The sequence below is a fragment of the Bombus impatiens genome, unplaced genomic scaffold (genome assembly GCF_000188095.3).
Source record: "Bombus impatiens unplaced genomic scaffold, BIMP_2.2 scf_0739, whole genome shotgun sequence".
Lineage (NCBI taxonomy): Eukaryota > Metazoa > Arthropoda > Insecta > Hymenoptera > Apidae > Bombus > Bombus impatiens.
The window spans coordinates 617,666-636,102 of NT_177158.1; the positions used below are offsets into that span (position 1 = coordinate 617,666).

The following is an 18,437-nucleotide window of genomic DNA, read 5'->3' on the forward strand; positions in this document are numbered from 1 at the left end:
GATACAACGCAGCGGGGACCATCATAAAATTTTACAAATGAGCGTACCGAAGTGGTGGCTTACGGAGAACGGCACTGGGCAGGGGTAGGGGGCAGGACAGAAATAAAAAAGTAGATAGCAAAAGCGAGAACAAAAAAAGGACACTCCGAACACAGCTACATGCCGCTGCTGTTGTTAGTGTCTGCTCGTCCTCCACCTCCATCATTTCCTCCTCCACCTCTTCCTGCTTCGTCTCCACCTCCGCCGTGCTGCACTCGTACCGCAGATACAAACAAACAGCGGGTCATACAGGCGAAGTAACAAATGCCGGACATTTACATTTAGCAGCGAGGGTGGCCTTCTCTCTTTCTTCATCTCTCTGCTTTTTTCTCTTTCTTTCTCCTTAACGTTATTCCCGCGCCATTCCGTCCGCTTGTTCTCCGTTGTGTTCTTTCTTTTTTCGCGTGTCCTCTCCCCCTCCTTTTTCCTCTTTCTCTATTTCACCTATCTGGCTTCGCTTTTCCCCCTCTATCCCTCTCTTTCTCCCCCTTATTCGCGGGTTGAACGCGTCTGGTAACGAGAACGCGCGTGTGTGCAGGTTGCATTATGTACGGTGGCTCCGTACAGTCCACGGTTAACACAGCGTCGGCCTTCCTGGCACTTGCAAATTTTCCGCTTTTAAATGTTAATTTCAGCGTAATCGATGGTACTCGCTGGGCCGGGCTACCAGCATGCTCAGTCTGACACCCTCTGCCCTTTCCGTCCATCGAGCCTCACCATCGTAGAACATACTGGTCCAACGCGGTTGCCCTTGTTAAGCGGCAAATCGATAGAACTAAAAACTCTGTTGGATGTACTCTGTCAATGCAAATTCCGTCGAAGCAATATCTTTGCACGGCTCATTCAGTGGATAGTTTTAGAAAATTTGTCGCGGAGGTATAAATAAGTTGCGTAAATGAAAATTTGCCGCGTCTTTGCAGTGTATGTCCTTCTTTTAACAGTAGAATCTCAAATATTTCAGTTTAGTTAAAAGCTCGCTAGCGACCAGGTTCAAAGCATACGATTTTCTTCGTTTCGTTCTCATTACGACACATAATTAGAATTCTATACGAAATATACAATTGTCTATTAACTTTTTAAAAAGTGCAAATACAGCTACGAACCTTTCGTAAGTACGACAATTCAAGAGAAATGTGAAAGGTCATAGAATACCAAAGTGGACTAGCATCGAGGGAGTTGAATGAAACAGATGATGCTATTATGATCAAAATAGTATAAATATTTAGAATAAAGGAAAAGTATATGGTCTAGATAATCTTGTCCTATGAATTATATTCATTCGCGTATTATTACGTAGCTCTAATTGTAAACATTCAGCACGGTATATAACGTTGAATTAACTCATGTATATACAGCTGGTATTTTAAAACTCCCGTTATAACATTAATAATGTATCGTAAGCACGCATCAAAATTTAACACGGCTGAGAAATATCGCTGATAATTAGCGTCATAAAACGAACAACATAGAACAATCTCGATGTGGTTACACATTCAAGAGCGGCGCAACGACACGGATAAGTTCCAATAGCTACTTGCGTAATTGTTAATCGAATCAACATTATAAGTGGAAACGTGACAGAAAATTGATGAGCACGACGTATGCAAGTTGGTAGGTATGCAAAACAGAATCTGACTAATACTGACAACCGACCTCTACTCATTCAGCGAATTACAGATGTGCCTCACTGGCTGGTAACTACGAGTGTCCAATTACTTCCTGTTAACCGTCCGATTGTCGTCCATCGCCATGCAATGATACTTCTACCTCGAAATAAGCCGTGCTGCGGGCCAGTCACTGCCACCGACATTCTGCTTAATATAATTACGAAGTATCGATCCTATCCGGTACAAGCGACAAGAGAGAGAAGAGGACGAAGGATTGCTAAACGTTTTGGATAATGTCATTACCTAATTCAAAAAACGCGCGTTTCATCTGTTACTCCTGAAACGATCTTTTTTCTGTCTTGATCGTCCAAATTCGCATCTTCAGTAGTAGTAGACACTATCGTAGTATAGACATTTTGTAAAGGGAAACATATTGGCCTTGAGATTTCGAATGAATTTCAGGATAATGCGAGACCATTGGAACTTCTTACGTTTAGGTTCAATTGTTTCGTATCTCATTCAGTAGTGTCTTGTATAGTGTTAGAGTTCTATAGTGCTTTTGTTTTCGCGGTTTCTATATTATAAGATATAAAAATCAAGATACAGTTTGATGGAGAAAAAGTGATCCTTTATTCTCGATAGAAGTGGAATCGCACGAAGCAAAGTCTAAGACAAAATGAGATTTCAAAATCCAACTTCTTACACTCGATTATAGAACATTACCTGATTCGTACTGACAGAGGGTTACTATACACATTTTCATTATACGCTCTACAGCTGTATACATCTTTTTACGGATATTAGTCCCGAACGCTTGTTTTGTGTCTCGAATAAAAGTATTAAAGGCCAGATTTGTAAAATAAAACCTTCAATATTCAACGATATTTCGCAATACAGGTACAAAAGAAAAGTAAAGAACAGTCACGTAACATTAACGTATCTTACGTAACTTTTACTTTCTTCTGGTACATCGATGAATTCGTTAGCTCGTTCAGTCTCGTCGTCCAACGAGGCATCGCAAGGATCGAAGTTACTCATCGACATCGCAGCGCATAAAGCAGCTAGGAAAGTTGAAAACAAAGTGGCAGTACGAAATAAGGCGGCATAAAGCAGGGGGTGCACGGGGTTAGCGGTTAGAAGGGAGAGTACGCGGGCAACACGCGAGGATAAGAGGGTTGGGTAGAGGCGGAGGGACTCGTTATGCACGAAACGCATTACTTTTATCTCGAGCAAGCCGAGAGTGGCGCCGAATTGCAATCAATTTTTTGTCTTTCTTTCTCAGCCCCACTCATCGCTCACCCTCTTCTTCCTCTGCCTTCTTCATCCCTCCGCCCAACCGGCTCTCTCATTTTATCCGCAGTCCACTCAGTTCCATTCCTTTTGGTTCCGTTCTGAACTGATCCGTGCCTGGCCTGGGCCGTGTTTCGTTCGTTCGTTCGCTCATTCGTTCAGGATGGCTGGCTGGCGTTACCCCGTGCAACCGGAATTTGCATCCCGAATCCCACTATTTGCATTTCAATTCCACGAGACTCTCGCCACCGCCGCTGCCACCGCCACTGCCAAACGGCGGCTACAAACATAAATACGAATTCAAGGGTCCACAAATGACTATATCTCGCATAACTTCACGAACGATTCTGTGTATCCTGATTAGGTCCGGTTACCGCGGACTATACCGTTTCCTGTTCCACTTACGTACGCCACGGGATTTTGGAATTTCAAGAACGGAGCCGGGATTAAGTCGCCCACCGCTGCTACCTCTTTTCCTTTTTTATCGTTTAATATCGGTGTTATACGTTTTCTTCGTTGCACAGTTATAATATATAACTGCGTATTCCATCGCTTTGAAAGAGATTTTTATCTTCGGCGAAAAAATGTTGTATGCAAGCGACAGTTGAACAGGCTCATGATCGACTGGAAATGAAACAGTAATTGAAATAAAGCCAAGGTGTGCTGTGTTTTTTCTTTTTTTCCAATTTATAGCTGAATGAAAGTACGGTTGCCTGGTCGTTGAATTATACGCTGAAGTTTATTTATCGGGAATTCTATTAAAGTTTAATATAGCGTGTATTTAAAATAACTGTGTTTCCGTTGCATTTGCTTTTGCATTTATATACCTTTATAATGACATGGTTGAAATACACGTATTAAACAGAATAATGCTTCGGAATTTTAACATAAAGGGAACAGTCTTTAGTGTACTGTCATGAATATTGCTCGTATCTTCGCGAATTTCCGTCTATTAAGAATACTAAAGGTATTGGAAGGGTTGATCTACGAATAATTAAACGTTCAATCGATATGGTAATTATTATATCTTCAAAATAAAATAATTGAATTACTATTTGCCGTAGCATCCTTTTAAATAGTAAGATTTGTTATGGAAACATTTTTTTTAAGTAATCGTAATTAGTTCATTGAGCGATCAATTAAATTATAAATGAAAATAATTAAATAAAGTGTATTTTTAGTATACACTTATTGCATATATTCCAAACATATTATCGTCTCTACAATTAATAGGATTGAACTGATAATATAGGATAACAAGGATAATAAGATAAATCATAACAAGATAAATCATATAACAGCGCATCATTAAATTAATCTGTGCAGTCATTAGGATATATGAAAAAGTACCTTTGATGAAGAATATGATGAGTTTTACCCAACTTTCCCTTTTCAATGATGCAATTACACTTACGCCGTATATAAGCAAACTTCTATGGGAACATGAATAATTAAAATAGTTGCAAGAATTAATTACAAATTTCATCTCCTTAAAAAGTGTATGTATTATAAGAAATGAAAAATGTTATACGAACTAGATTTGTCAGATCTGTTCATTATATAACTTTTTTACTCTATTGCCTCTATAAAGAAATACAAAAAATTATGAACCAATATAATTCCAAAATATATTTAAACGATTGCCTCAACGACGAATATTAAATAGACGCCAAACAATGAGCATAGTAAAACAAAAATTACGTCGGTATCTAGAACAGAATGAATAACGTTTATTTCTAGGCTAGCGTAACGTTGTTTCGCGCGAACAAGTTTTCCGTTTTGGAAAACGGGACCCCGGCATAATCCGGCGAACCGGTCTGAAAATCCCGCGTGCACCGAACGTTGATCGAATCGCGTCCGATGGAACTGTTGGTCGCGTCGCGGCAAAAACGTTAATGCGACGTCTTCCCCAACGTGTGCGCCTCGAAGTACATCCGGTGATTTATCTACGCTGATACATGATAGTAGCCGCGTACACCGCATCAGTGTAACTAACCCCTTCACTCTGTAGAGCCCCTAAGGCGATGCTCTCTTCGACGCTCACGCTCGGATCGATCACATGTGCAGCGGTGTCTCTTCTCTCCTTCTATCCAGCCGCTGGTATCCATCGGTCTCTCTTTCTCGTGCATCAAGTTGGTCGATCGTGATCGTCAAAGGGTCGCTCACTCGTAATCAGTCGTGCGAGGGCTCACGCACGTCCTATCGCGACTATCGGGGTCGTTAACCCCCCACCCTCTAACCGTTCAACCCTCCACCACCGCCACCTCCATTTCTACCTCCTTCGCCATCACCTTCTCCTATACCTTGCTAACCTCCGACCCTCTTCTTCGACCTTCTCTTCCTCCTCCTCCTTCACCTTCTCTACCTCCACCTTCTCTTCGTCGAACGATGCACGATCTCTCTGCAACAACATGCAGGCCCTCGTTCAAAGGCGTTGCCTGTGCTCTGAAACCCCGTTTCACGGGCAGCTGGATCTCAGGTGAGACGTGAACGGACAAGAGAAAATACGGGGATACAGCAAGAAGGAAAATAAGGATCGTGCAGCAGGTACTCATGCGTGTCGATCGCTTTTCTGGATTTTGAATCATGACGCTTGCCTCCCTCGGCTGCTGCCTTCCTCTTTGATCTTTAGACACGTCGTTTATCGACGAGGTCGTTATTTAGTTCTTTTCTCTCCTTGATCGAGACGAATCGAGAAGATGCACCGCGACTAGAGACGAGCACGGTTATGGGTTTTATTAAACGGGAGAGCGAGTTTCTACGAGCGCGTTATAATCACGATGGCTATCAAAGTTTATCGTAGTTATCGGTCAATAATTAACCGTATTATTGCCAGGTCATCAAATTCGGCTATCGCGAGCCATTAATAGCTCGCCGATTTAGGTCTAGCTGCAAATTTTCCGTTATCTCCGTAATATGGAGTTTAATTTGCTGTTTGTGTTTCGTAGTGGTATCCTCGTTAGGCGTTCGTTACCGTGTTATTTTCGTCTTTAATGATAGTTATATATAGAGATGATTGTGTAGACTGAAAGCTTAATGAGTACACGTATTAAAATGGAAGATTATTGGAATAGAGGATTTACCGATGAAGAATTAACGAGACGTAGAATTATTGGAGGATGGTTATTGATTCTAACTAATTTTAATTATTATATTCTCTTTCAAAAATTATTAATAGTTCATTAAGGATGTCTAACGTTCCATTAGAATAAGTAATCTTCTTTTTTCTAATGACACCGTTGAAGTTTCGTCTAGAGTGATACATATAGTCGACTTCACAAAGTTATAGATAGTTTTAATAAATAAATTTGATTAGAAAATATATGAGAATGTAACATTTATACCTGTAAATCTTTACATCAATCACTGAACATTACAAATATTCACAAATGTTGAACGTCACGTGATTCTGTTTTCCCATTTCCCTCTGTTGCTTTACGAGGAAAAACGACCATAGTGAGACACCGAAGACACAGCTAGTAGATTGCAAATGAGAGCTTTCGCAGTAGCTGTATGTATTTCTTTACTGAAGATTTTAATCCCGCGGGCAACGCAATGCCGGTTTAACGTCCAGAGATTCCAGTGCTCTCTACGTTTTGCCGCTTCTTTCGCGATTATCCGTCTTTCACCTTCCTCTCCTTAGTCTGTTTTCAATGTGAACATTCTCTTCGCGGTACGTTTGGCGCGAATAAAATATCCACCTGTACCGTAACTTGGATTATCTGAGTTCGGATTGCTTGCGTGTAGAATGTCAGAATGACAATACGCGAATTACCTTGTTCAAAATCTATCGCGCGTATTACAGTACATTTACATAATATACATTTGTCTTTATGAAAATTGACACATGCACAAGCTAAATTATTTAAGAACGAACGAGGAAAGACATTGAAGTTTAAAATAACTGCGGACACAGAGTCGCCGTTGTAACTCATCCTTTCTTCTCTCGATGAATCGTTGTCGCGGTGGAAATTGATTGATGAAACGAGAATCGGGATGGGAAAGAGAAATGAGAGAAACTGAACATTGGATAAAGGATGTCACGCATAGAAAGCATTAATTGCGAGAGATAAAAACGTTTGAAATTACAAGTAAAGGGTATATGTTAAACGATATATTTTATTTGAACTGATTTTTAACTGCCTCTGAGGAAAAAAGGATCTAAGGAAAAATAACTAAAACGTCAAATATTGTTAAACGCTTGTTAAATAACATCTAGCAAATATATGCACCTACTATTTCTGATTTATATGACTACAGTATTAGTATGGATATACGGTAGTACATATACGATCGAAAGAGAATTACATCCTTGATCCTATACGTTGATTGGATACGAAATTCTTGACATATCGGTTACATCGAAATTGGTAGATCAATGATCACTGGTAATCAAGAAGGTTACGTGGCTCTCGTTACTAATCAATGTAATGGAGTACGACGAACATCTCGCATAACAGCGACGATGTCCGGGCTGCTGTAATTGCTTTCGATTGTTGCTTATATGTATATGGAATATTTGGCTGGAACCAGAGACACGTTATTATTGTAAACACGAGCAGGGATATACGAACTATGAAACGAGGAGCGTTTAGCGGATATCCGTTTCATCTTCGCTTGATCTGCTTGGTATCTTCGAATTAGATCAAACCACTTATTATGTGCCTGAAATTTTTTATTGCGGGAATAAATAGTCAGAAAATTAACGTTTTATATGTTTGCATAAAAAGTCATCTCAATACAATTCGATCGAAAGGAACATCGAATGCAAACGATTGACGCCTTGACATATTTTGCATGACGTGTTTGTATGACAAGGTATGTAAGTAAATTGAATCTGTGTGATAGTAAAATTTTCCAAAAGTTACTGATAATTTTACTTTGATTGAAACCTTTCAACAACACGTGAGAGGCAATGAGAGAGAGAGAGAGAGAGAGAGAGAGAGACGTCGTAAAATCTCATTGGTCTTCGTCATCTGCACCCTTTAGAGCTTAAATTACATGATGTCATCAAACACAGGACAGTGAAAGTCGAACAGGGATTGCGTATGTTTGAAAATATTTAAAACTTCTCCAGGGCGTTTAATTAGGACACGTTCGCCCGAAGTTGGCAGAATTATGTTTGTACAGCGCTTAGCAAATATTACTCTGCACAATCCCTTCATAAATATTCCAGAGCCGCGATAAACTAACATATGAGTTCCTTCGATCAAACTTAATCTGTGCAACTCGCGAATTCTCTTGGCGTTAATTAATTCACACGCACGCGAATGAAAGAAAAAAGAACGGGGAAAACTAGGAAGGTAAAGGAGAAGAAAAAAGAAAAAAAAAAAAACGTTGACGATAAAGAAACGCACCCAGAAGTATTTTAATCATTCGTGACAGTTCCGCGTAGGCGACGGTTGCACGCAAACTGCATGAAACGTTCAGAAATGTGTTAGGCTGGAATAGCGCCGGAAATAAAGAATTATCGAACGTTTCAGTCATCGCGCACGAGTAATCAAAACGATCGTATTTTCTTCGACACAATTCAAGTGTTTACGAGTTTTCCACGACACGGCTAACCTTTGTCTACGAGATATATTTCCTAGTTTGCGAGGACCTGATATCTCCTGTGGGACAGAGACTGTGGACAAGCACCTGCTTGCTCCCAAGATGGTCTTAACACAATACCGGCCGCGCTCTGCTAGTAGCTGGCCTGGTTCAAATAGCTCGTTGCACGCCGGTAAACTACCCGTGCAAACGGTAAACTCAAATAAATCATGAACCTCTGAAGGGACTTCCGGATGCGTTCATTAAAAAATTCATCGAGTCGCTCGCCATTGAATCGTGGTAACAGTCGGAGCAGCAGCTGGCTGCGTGACGAACGAATGCCATGGGAATTCCGTCGAACGGCCGTAATTGGAAACTGATTTGTATTCCGAGCTTTAAGATAATCACACGTTGTAATAGGTATTCACGCGGCAGCTTCTAATTAATTGCCGGTCGTGTACGCGTATCATCTGTAATTGTTTACCTTCGTCACTTTAATTATTAATTATAACGAACAAGCTGCCAGGCAAGTTTCATTTAATTGGATACGTCCACGCTCAATATGGAGTTACTCGGGGAAGTGGAAGCTGGGTCTTGCAAAATTTTTTGTATGTAAACCAATTAATGGCTGCCGTTAGGTGGAATTTTATGCCACGGGATGGAACATAATTCGCTTAACAAAGGAAGAAGCGCGGGCGAATACCGCGTATATACAAGAACATAGAGGAATGCGTGTTTACGCGTGAAGTTTTCACTGCCCCTGACAGAGCTTCGCTGGGTGGTAGGATCGTTGGCGGCCTATTCGAAATCACACTTTTTCAGGCGCCGTTTCAGCAGGTAACCTGCAATAACCAGATAATAGTTAGCCGAGATCCGAATTTATTTCGTCAGTGCACAGTTGGCTTTCAGCGTTCAATGATAATAGGATAATCGATGAAACTGTCACCTCGTACAAGAGGCGGTCCGATAGGCGGGATTCTGGCGTATTTCAACGAGACAAACCGAAGCCACAGTACGCAGCGTTAAATAATTGCTTGGTATCCGTTCGATTCTCGAGGGTGATTCGAATGGCGGGATTGTCGATGAACCGGGGTGAAGCGAGGCTGCTCGAAATGGAAAACCACGAAAAAAATTGAAGCAACAAAGAGACCGAACAGAAAGAGGGCTGGGTGAGAGGGCGGGAAACGCGGGAAAGAGAGCGACACGAACAGAGGTAGGGGTGAGATAGAGCGAGAAGGAGAGGGGGTGGGATATCAGGTTGGAAGAACAGAGAGATCGGCGATAAACGAATCAACGATCGTCAGCCACAGGCTGACCGCCGACCGCGCCCCGACGCTCTGCGCCAACGAGAAATTGAAAATGGAAATGTTTAATTGCCCGAAAACACGATGCCGCTCTCCACCGCGTCGTTTTATATTTTTCGCCACTTCTACGATGCCGCCGTACGTACCGATCGTGTGTTTTACCAAAGGATTCGTTTGTTTATTGCGGACAACGGAATCTTTTTGTACTTTAAATGGCAACATATCTTTCGTATTTATAATTGAAACGTTGCTCGTTCATTGACAGGGCATAATATGTTTGTCGCGTTACTGAAATGCCATTGAAGTGTTGTTAAGTAGTATCGGTTCATTTCAATTTCGATATAGTGAATGCCGGTGTATAAAGCATTATAATTCCGTATTTATAAAAATATTTATAATAGCAAAGAACGTTAATAGTGTGGATGTGATAAATATAAATTGTTATTTCCTATTCGGCATATTAGAATTATGTTTTGGTATGACATAACTATTATATTCAATTAAAAAGTATAACATCTGATCGTTCTCAAGTATATACATGTATATATATATACATCTTCGTATAAAGTAATTCTATACAAAATTATTCTTTTTTCTTTGTATACCTTTTACGTTGCTCGTATAATTCAACAATTTTATGTAAGAAAGAATCGAGATTAAAATTATATGAACAGTACATCTACGAAATCAATTCAACAAAACGTGAATCGAACTCAAACACGGATCAAATCATGAAAAAAATCAAAGTCTCTACGTTACATCCCCTTGTTGTTCCCATTCAAAGAACTGGTCATTAATCAAGCGTGAAAGTAGTTTAAGTATCCGTTGTGCGTTTTATATCGCGTTCCAGTGTTGCCAATTTCTACAAGTTTGATCGAGAATTTATCCGTTCTATCATCCACGGATAATAGATGGGAAACGTTGGCCCGTTGCATCGTGATAAATAGGATGCAAGGGTAGCTGAAGAGAATCGATGGAAGACGTCAGACAAGATAGAGGGCTTCTCGAGAAATTGCCATAGACACGGAAATGTGACGAAGGCTGACGAAGCCCCTCTGAGCTACGGATAAATACGGATGTCTTATTATTTCCTCTCGGAGAGCAACAGCTATGACGAGCGACCGGATGCTGGGATCAAACCCCTTGTATTTTCTCTCTTAGCGCCAAAGCGTGTCACGTTGTACCGAGTAGCATTCGGGTTAATTAACCGCCGCAGAAAAGCTCGTGTTTCCCTGCAGTTTAGGTGCGCCTGATTTGCATGTAGAAGTTCATATCGCGAACCACGGGGTCGTTGGAACGTTTTTTGTATAGGCGAGAAAAGAAATCTCTAGACGAGTATGCCTGATATCTGCCTCGTTGCTTAGAAGAAAATTACGACCGCCTTTTTCGTAAATTTTCGTAATTTACGGTGAACTGAACTTGAATTTCGTTGGGAAATTTGAATACCACTAGGGCTGCTTTTAGGTAAAACCTATACTATAATGTATAAAGGGTAATTTGTGAGAGGTGATAAAAAAATATTACCGAAATAAACAGGTACACGGATGGTGTTCGAGCATACGAAGTTGAAAATTAATTCGGAGAAAATGTGAAAGGTTCTGCAATTTGTTTTATTATCATGAAGATGTAATATTTCTGTAGGAATGTTATATTATAAATGGACAGAAAAAACAGTATGATAAACACAATATCGTTGCACTCTCACAAAATCGAATATAATATCGTGTTTCGCGAATTCGTTTCTCACTAATTCTATGTCACAACACGACGAACTTCTCTCGACCACGATTAATTCAACTCTGAGAGCATTTTCCACACTAATTTTTCCCTTAACAAACCTTGGTAACGCTTACAACACTCCTTGACAATATTAATATATCTTGACAACGTTTATAAACAATCAGCCACGTCTTTCCCTGACGTCACACCCTCCCACATTTCGAAAATACAGAATAAAATGTTTCACCCTGTAGCTTCGTTTACGAGAAAATCTAGTTTGAAAATTCATGAGGTACGTGTACGTTTAACTATTTCCTCCAATTCCTCCGTTCGTTTCAATTTAGTCTGATAATTTGTGAGACGAATTAATTAAACTATTTGAAAAGTGTACAGTATATGCGCTTAATGATTAATACAAACACAAATGATATAGAAATGTAATCAAACGTATATAATAGATTTCCAATCTTGATTTTCTTGAAACCTGAAGTCAAACATATTTATCGTCAATTTTCATAAAAGAATTCTTCCTTTATACATTTAAAATCATTGTTTCGATCGTTATATAATGAGTTATATATGACACTTTGCATATAAGGGAACCTATTTCTAATTTTTTAACGAAGATACTATCAAGCTTGGCTATATTATCATTGGTTAATCTGCAATATTTACCTGCCATGTTGGCATTGCAACATGTTTGTCGAGTGCAAATAATATATCTTTATCAATAAAAAAACTTAATTACTCGTACAATCTGTAAATCCATGCTAACTGGAAGATCATTTTTATTTCTTTCAGCAAATACTCGCACATCCCACGCAGCTAAAATAACCGACGCCTTTTTATATAACTGTGTATTTAATAATACGGTGCAACATACGAGTTTACGCTATAATTTGAATTATAAAGTAGCACGGAGAACTGGAAAAAGTGGGTGAGATTTTTAAACACGTTGCTTTTTAAGGGATTCGTTTTAAATTTACACTTAGAGAGCATTGTTCAAAGGAGAGACAAAAACTCACGGCATTATGTTCTTTATCTAGAAGTTTACATTCCCAAGGAAGCGTGTTTTGAAACCGTGTTTGTACAGTCAAGTTGGGCAATGTATGCACGGGTAGCTGAAACGTAGCTTGAAACGTAACGTTACTAGGCACCTTTGTCGCGTCTGGCCTGTGAAGCCTCCCGGTGCGGTGCCTCGTTATCTTTTTATCTGGTACTCGTCCCACCCTTCTTCTAGAAAGAGGGACGAAAGGGAAGAACGTAGGGAAGAGTCAGGCGAGCGCACATGAGACACCCACATTAATTATTTTTCTTCGTCCTTTTGTTTTTCCCAGTCTCGCGACTCTTAGCCTGCCCGCCATTTTGCGAGACGTCACTGACCGCAGATATCCAGTTGAAATACACGTAGATGTTTCCTTAAATGGATTGCCCGTCTTTGTCAAAACGTCCAAAAATTCGCGACCGTAACCCCTGCAACTACGTACATGTACTGGCGATATAGATGCCAGTTTTATATATTGTTAATAATTTAACGACCGCTTGACTTTTTAATCTACATCGATTTATGTAATTACAACGTTGATGAAAGTAATGCTTGAAATAATAAGCATGTTATTTATTGAGCTGTCGAATTAAATTTGCGTTTTGAATACATTATAAGGGTAGTAAGTACGAATTTACTGGTTATCGTGAAGTCATTAAAATTTAAATGACATTTTACTATTCGCTTTCATCGTGATTTATAAATGTACGTTAGCCACAAGTATATTGAAATAATCCGCGTTATTCAATCCACACAGATGTATAGGAAATTTCTGTAGGTGTAAATGTAATTAGTTAACATTCTCCTGAAATTTTGGATACTAATATTTTCTATACCCAAACAAATTCAAACAATTTCCCTGCAATCATTTCTTCAATGATATATATATATATATATATATATATATATATATCGATGAATATCTTCAATGATAATTAATCAATTAATATATATATATATATATATATATATATATATCTTTCATCCTGAATAAAAAGCTTCCTTGATTCTAGAAAATTTAAATTAATACATTATTCGACGAGTATATATTGTCAGTATCTGAATAATTTTTAAGATACCGTTTCTATATACCTTATATCACATTTACCCTTTCCAACGGTTAAAACTGATACAATTAAAATTAATCTTCTCTATTAATCGTTAATTCCAGGGAAATCTTTTAGCTAAGAAACGAGCAAGCTAGCAGGTTGATGCGTGACCAAACAACGTTTTAAGCAATATTCGATTAATCATATTTTAATCGGTGATTATTCGTTAAGTGGCGTAAACGGCAACGGTTATGCCACAAGATGCGCCGAGCAAAAGCATTTTTGAATTCGATAGCATCCGTAAGCCTTTCACGTTCAAGAAGCACATTCTGCAACGTGTCTTCAATTTTATCTAATAAAATGGAAGCTAGCGCCTTGTTAAGCCACCCTTTGGCGCTTGCTAGTAAATTAATGAGCTCACTGCAACACTACACCGTGCAAACCCTTATACCGTCCCAACCACCCCGTGCTTCCCACCCGCCCCCTTTACTCCGTTGCCAGTCTACTCGCTCTACGCTCTCCTCGGTCTACTCTCGAAACCAGCATTAAATCATACATCAGCGCACGATGTGGCGGATGACGAGGAGGAACGGGTCTGGAGAAGAGTAAAACGGGAAATGCTAACGGGGTGGAGAGGGTGTCGCGTATCCTAGTAACCATCACACGACGAGACCAGACTTTGATAGGGTTTAGAAGAAAATGCTATGAAATATTTCGATCAGATTATTATTATGATTGATAAATTTTTGGAAACGTAGTTGGTTGTTAGTCAATTTCGAATGTAAAATATCGAGCAGGGTAAATATTAAACATGTATCAAAAATTCTCTCAAATTGTATTTTATAACGAAAATATCGAAAGCATGTCCCTATAAAAATTTGTGTGAGCAATTTAAAAGAAAAATAGAGTACGGTATTTGACTGACGTTTTTATTTAAACCTGCAGCACGTATTATTTTCAATTTGAAAAATTTTTCCGAAATATATATACCGTAGGCAATACGTTACAATTTATTATGGAAGCAATATTCGTGGCGAAACGTGTTTGCGAATATAAATAATCATTCTTCATCCGATATTCACCATATTGTACGGGTACCTGGCTGGTAGAGGAAAATACATCATTTGATTTCGATAAATTGCAATCTCTAAGTGCAACAAGAGCTTAGAAATGAACAACATTTATTCCGAAATCCCATTATAACTGGTAGTACCATTTCATCCACGTGAAAATCTACATTACGCATTGCTTATTGGGATTCAGTTGAAGTTATTTCACGGCCGCGTCGTGTAGATTAAGTCTTAAACATGCGGAATCTAGCCGAGAGCATGCAGAGAGGAAAAAGGGTTAACGCGCTGGCCGGAAGAAGGTCCGAGTGTGGTCAGCTCGTGTAATCCCCCTTTAAAACCGACAAGAATTAACTTTAGCACATCGCAAATTCGCACCACATTTTGCGGCTATTATGAATTTAAGCACTCTCCGTTTTGCGAGGTGTAAAGGATTCTGAAATGAACTCGTACGGTCAGCGACAAAAATGGCCCAGCAAGATGGCGATACGAAATGTTATTCAGGAAACAGGAGAAAATCAACGAACGCGGAAGATATTTAACAACGTGAAAAAAAGGAATGAAATACAAAACGTTGAATCGTATTAAACAACTTTTATAAGCACTATCTGCTTGTTTTCTGCTTTATTTTTTCAGTCTGGTAATTCTGATATTTCTCTAGCAGGAATATAACAATAAATCTATTTCCTAAATTTGATACATATATACACAAGTATTTCCAGAACTCATTATGTTTTAATGTTTCCAATTTCTTGATTATTTTTCACTGCCGTGTAATTGCGTGATATTTGAAAGTTACCTTCAAGTTTGCATGAGCACAAAATGATGACAAATTCAGTAGAAAGTTTCAAAAGATATTTTTTAACATGTTGAGAGTTACGCCATTAACTCACTACATTTAATCAACAATAATAATCAATCGACTAATCGAATAAGTTTATTATCTCTGATATACCTTTGTGTGTACGAATAAATTTCTAACTTTCTCAAAATTAAAAGAAATGCAAAAATTGAATGGCAAAATACCTCTACATCTTTTCAGAAAGAAAGTTACCGAAGACACATATTCAAGTAGAAAACGTATTTAGTAGCAATCAACTAATAATTTATTTGTAATAATCTGCTTTCGACTGTTAAAATAACGATTATAAAATGTAGTAATTATGCAACAAACTCGAAGAAAGGGGAATGACGCGTAACGAGAAGAACAATATGCAAGATTTCTGAGTTTAATAGATCCGACGAAAAGGGCAATGAAGTTATAACATGGTTTTCCATGGTTTTGAACCGGTGAGGATAGGGGTTGCTGGTTCTTCTCTCTTCCGACTACAGGCCGGAACTGGCCTTCTAACCTCGTTAACACACCCATCTTTCGTGCCGCGAACGAGCGAGGTTCGCCGATTTCATTACCAAAATGCTCCGTCCGGAAGTAATCAATTATTTCGAGTCAACGCAACGACTAGACCGTAGATGTGTCTCATACGCGTGGATCCTTCCATCTTATCGTGTTTTCAATTCCGTCACTCATGCAAGTGTCATAGGAAGTTGTGATCGATAGCACTTAAGAGATCATATATTATTTAATACTTGTGTGATTCTTTTACACAGTATACGTGTTGCTGCAATATAACGAAGTTGTTACGTTAAAAGAATATTTTCTTTAGTGAAAGTTCAAATTGAATTTTTAAGCGATGACCTAGTTTGACGAAATAATCTATGTAGTTTAAAAATAATTGGTAGTTTTGTTTATTCGCTTATTATTTATTTTAAGGTCGTGCCCATGCGAAAGGATCATTAGTAACTATATTAGCTCGTATGGATTTAGATCTACGACTTAAGTAAAGCGAGATAAATAAAATGATAAATGTATACGCTAAGTAAGTACATGATGTTGAGTTTAAAGCAAATCTCTTTTCTCTACCGCAATATATGTTCAATTGCAAATACAAAGTACTTTCTTTCACAATGTTTGTTTCTGATTTTAAAAATTCTACTTGCAATATATATACATATATCCCTCGATATTTATCATTATTTCGCCATCCTTTGGAGTACGTTGCCTCTATTATTTAATAATTATTCGATTCACATTGCAGAATAATTTTAACTTATTTATAGCTGCATTTAAAAGTTGGAGCATTCAACCGATCGTGACAAGTATTCGTCGGTACCGAGACCTCGACAGCAGACACTTTATACCCGTAGACCTTACGGCATGTCGCTCCGCAAGTTCGCGACGCTTTCGTGACTCGCATGCGAGTCACTAGTTATCGTCGAGATTATATCATCCCCCCCGTGAACACGGTATGCCATATTGACCGTTAGTTGCTTATTAGTGTCGTTCCTTCATCATCGACCAGGCACGTTACACATTTCGAAAAAATACGTGGTTATACGTGCAAAAATTCAATGGAAATTTGCGGTTTCGTGGTATTTTCAAACACCTACCGAAATTAACTACTGATTAGAGGTAGAAGCATCTCAGCTTATAATTTGCCTACTTTCCTAATACTTCAGATTTATTGCTTTATAAAGAATCTCAGGCCTCAAATATCGAAGAATTTTTAATTAACTCTAAATTGATAAAAGAAGAAAGAGACGAGAAAATTTGAGTTTTCAAGCAGTTCTACTGTCGAATACTTTTCTTTTATCTGAAGCTAAATGTACGTAAAATTTATAATTTGTATCATTTTATGTGTATTACTGGTTTAATTATGCTCTTAGAACTTGTAATTATATTAATGAGAAGTTGGTATTTCGCTGAACAAGATGGAATGCGTGTAATATGGTTTTATTTTATCCGTCTGAAGTATTTCAACGATCCCAACGAACAACGATTATGACAGAATTTCATTTAATAAATTATTAAAGGATATCATTAGTCAAAAAATAATATTCCAGCCAAATATGTCATTATATATAATAATAACTCGTTATTTTGTTGAAAAACGACAGAACTCGCATATGAATCTAATATTTCTTACGCTCAATGAAAACAAGAGAAGACAACCACTGTGAATGCAAGCCAGCATCGGTATTCAGGTTCCAAAAAAAAAAATAAAAAAAATCGCTCATATAAAGTGCACTTGGAACTCCAGAATCTTCTTATAGAATTAACGATTCTCAACGACAATTCCTAACAACAGCGGTATCTTTCGTTTGGTATCCACGACACACCAACGTTCTAGCTTGTCCAACCTGGCTTGTCGACGTGACACAGTCTCGCAGGCGTTCGCATCAGATTTAATTATTCTAGAGACGATCACATGCGGTAATTCGCTACGCGCATCGCATTCATACACCGCGGCGTACGCCGCTCTTGATTTTCCATTTTCCTCGAAATCGGCGTCAAACGCTGTTACGAGTGTTACGGTCACGAAACACAGAACGTACAATTGCGCCCTATCAAGCCCGACGATCTATCAATTAATTAACGAAAATCACGTTTTTGCCAAACGGAGGAGCTGGTTTCTACATCCTCTATTTCGGGGATGAAACCGTGGAGATTCGTTCGTCATGCGCAACCCACTGCCGATACTCGCCGGCGTCGTGGCTGGAGACGCGTTCGGCCTCGCCGCGAATTACCGGATATCTTAATGAGTACCGTAATTAATACGGCGGCAGATGAGGGAGGGATGTTGCGCAGGACGAGGGGTCGAGATAGCGCTTAACCGAAACGTACGGGCTTTGTCACGGACGTGTACAAGATAACCGTATATCTGCTGTGAAATGCAAACCGAGGCGACGACCACCGTGGACATCCCGCTGTGCTATACCAGAATAGG

The 18,437-nt window shown here is 39.0% G+C and overlaps 1 protein-coding gene and 1 long non-coding RNA gene across 4 annotated transcripts in view; one reads left to right on the forward strand and one right to left on the reverse strand.

The window, feature by feature from the left end:
- Nucleotides 1–18,437, reverse strand: part of LOC112213531 — a 304,301-nt gene that overhangs the window by 106,657 nt on the left and 179,207 nt on the right. Inside the window, exon 3 of one of the 3 annotated variants that reach the window (XR_002947420.2) lies at nucleotides 4,147–5,337. The exons of 1 other annotated variant lie outside the window; for it this stretch is intronic. This is a non-coding gene — a long non-coding RNA (uncharacterized LOC112213531). Of the gene's footprint in view, nucleotides 1–4,146; nucleotides 5,338–7,683; nucleotides 9,311–18,437 lie in introns of those variants that run through there. One more of the 3 variants, XR_004462449.1, reaches the window with a different exon arrangement.
- LOC100746351 (nucleolysin TIAR) overlaps nucleotides 1–18,437 on the forward strand; it is a 589,230-nt gene that overhangs the window by 10,203 nt on the left and 560,590 nt on the right. The gene's annotated exons all lie outside the window — the stretch shown is intronic.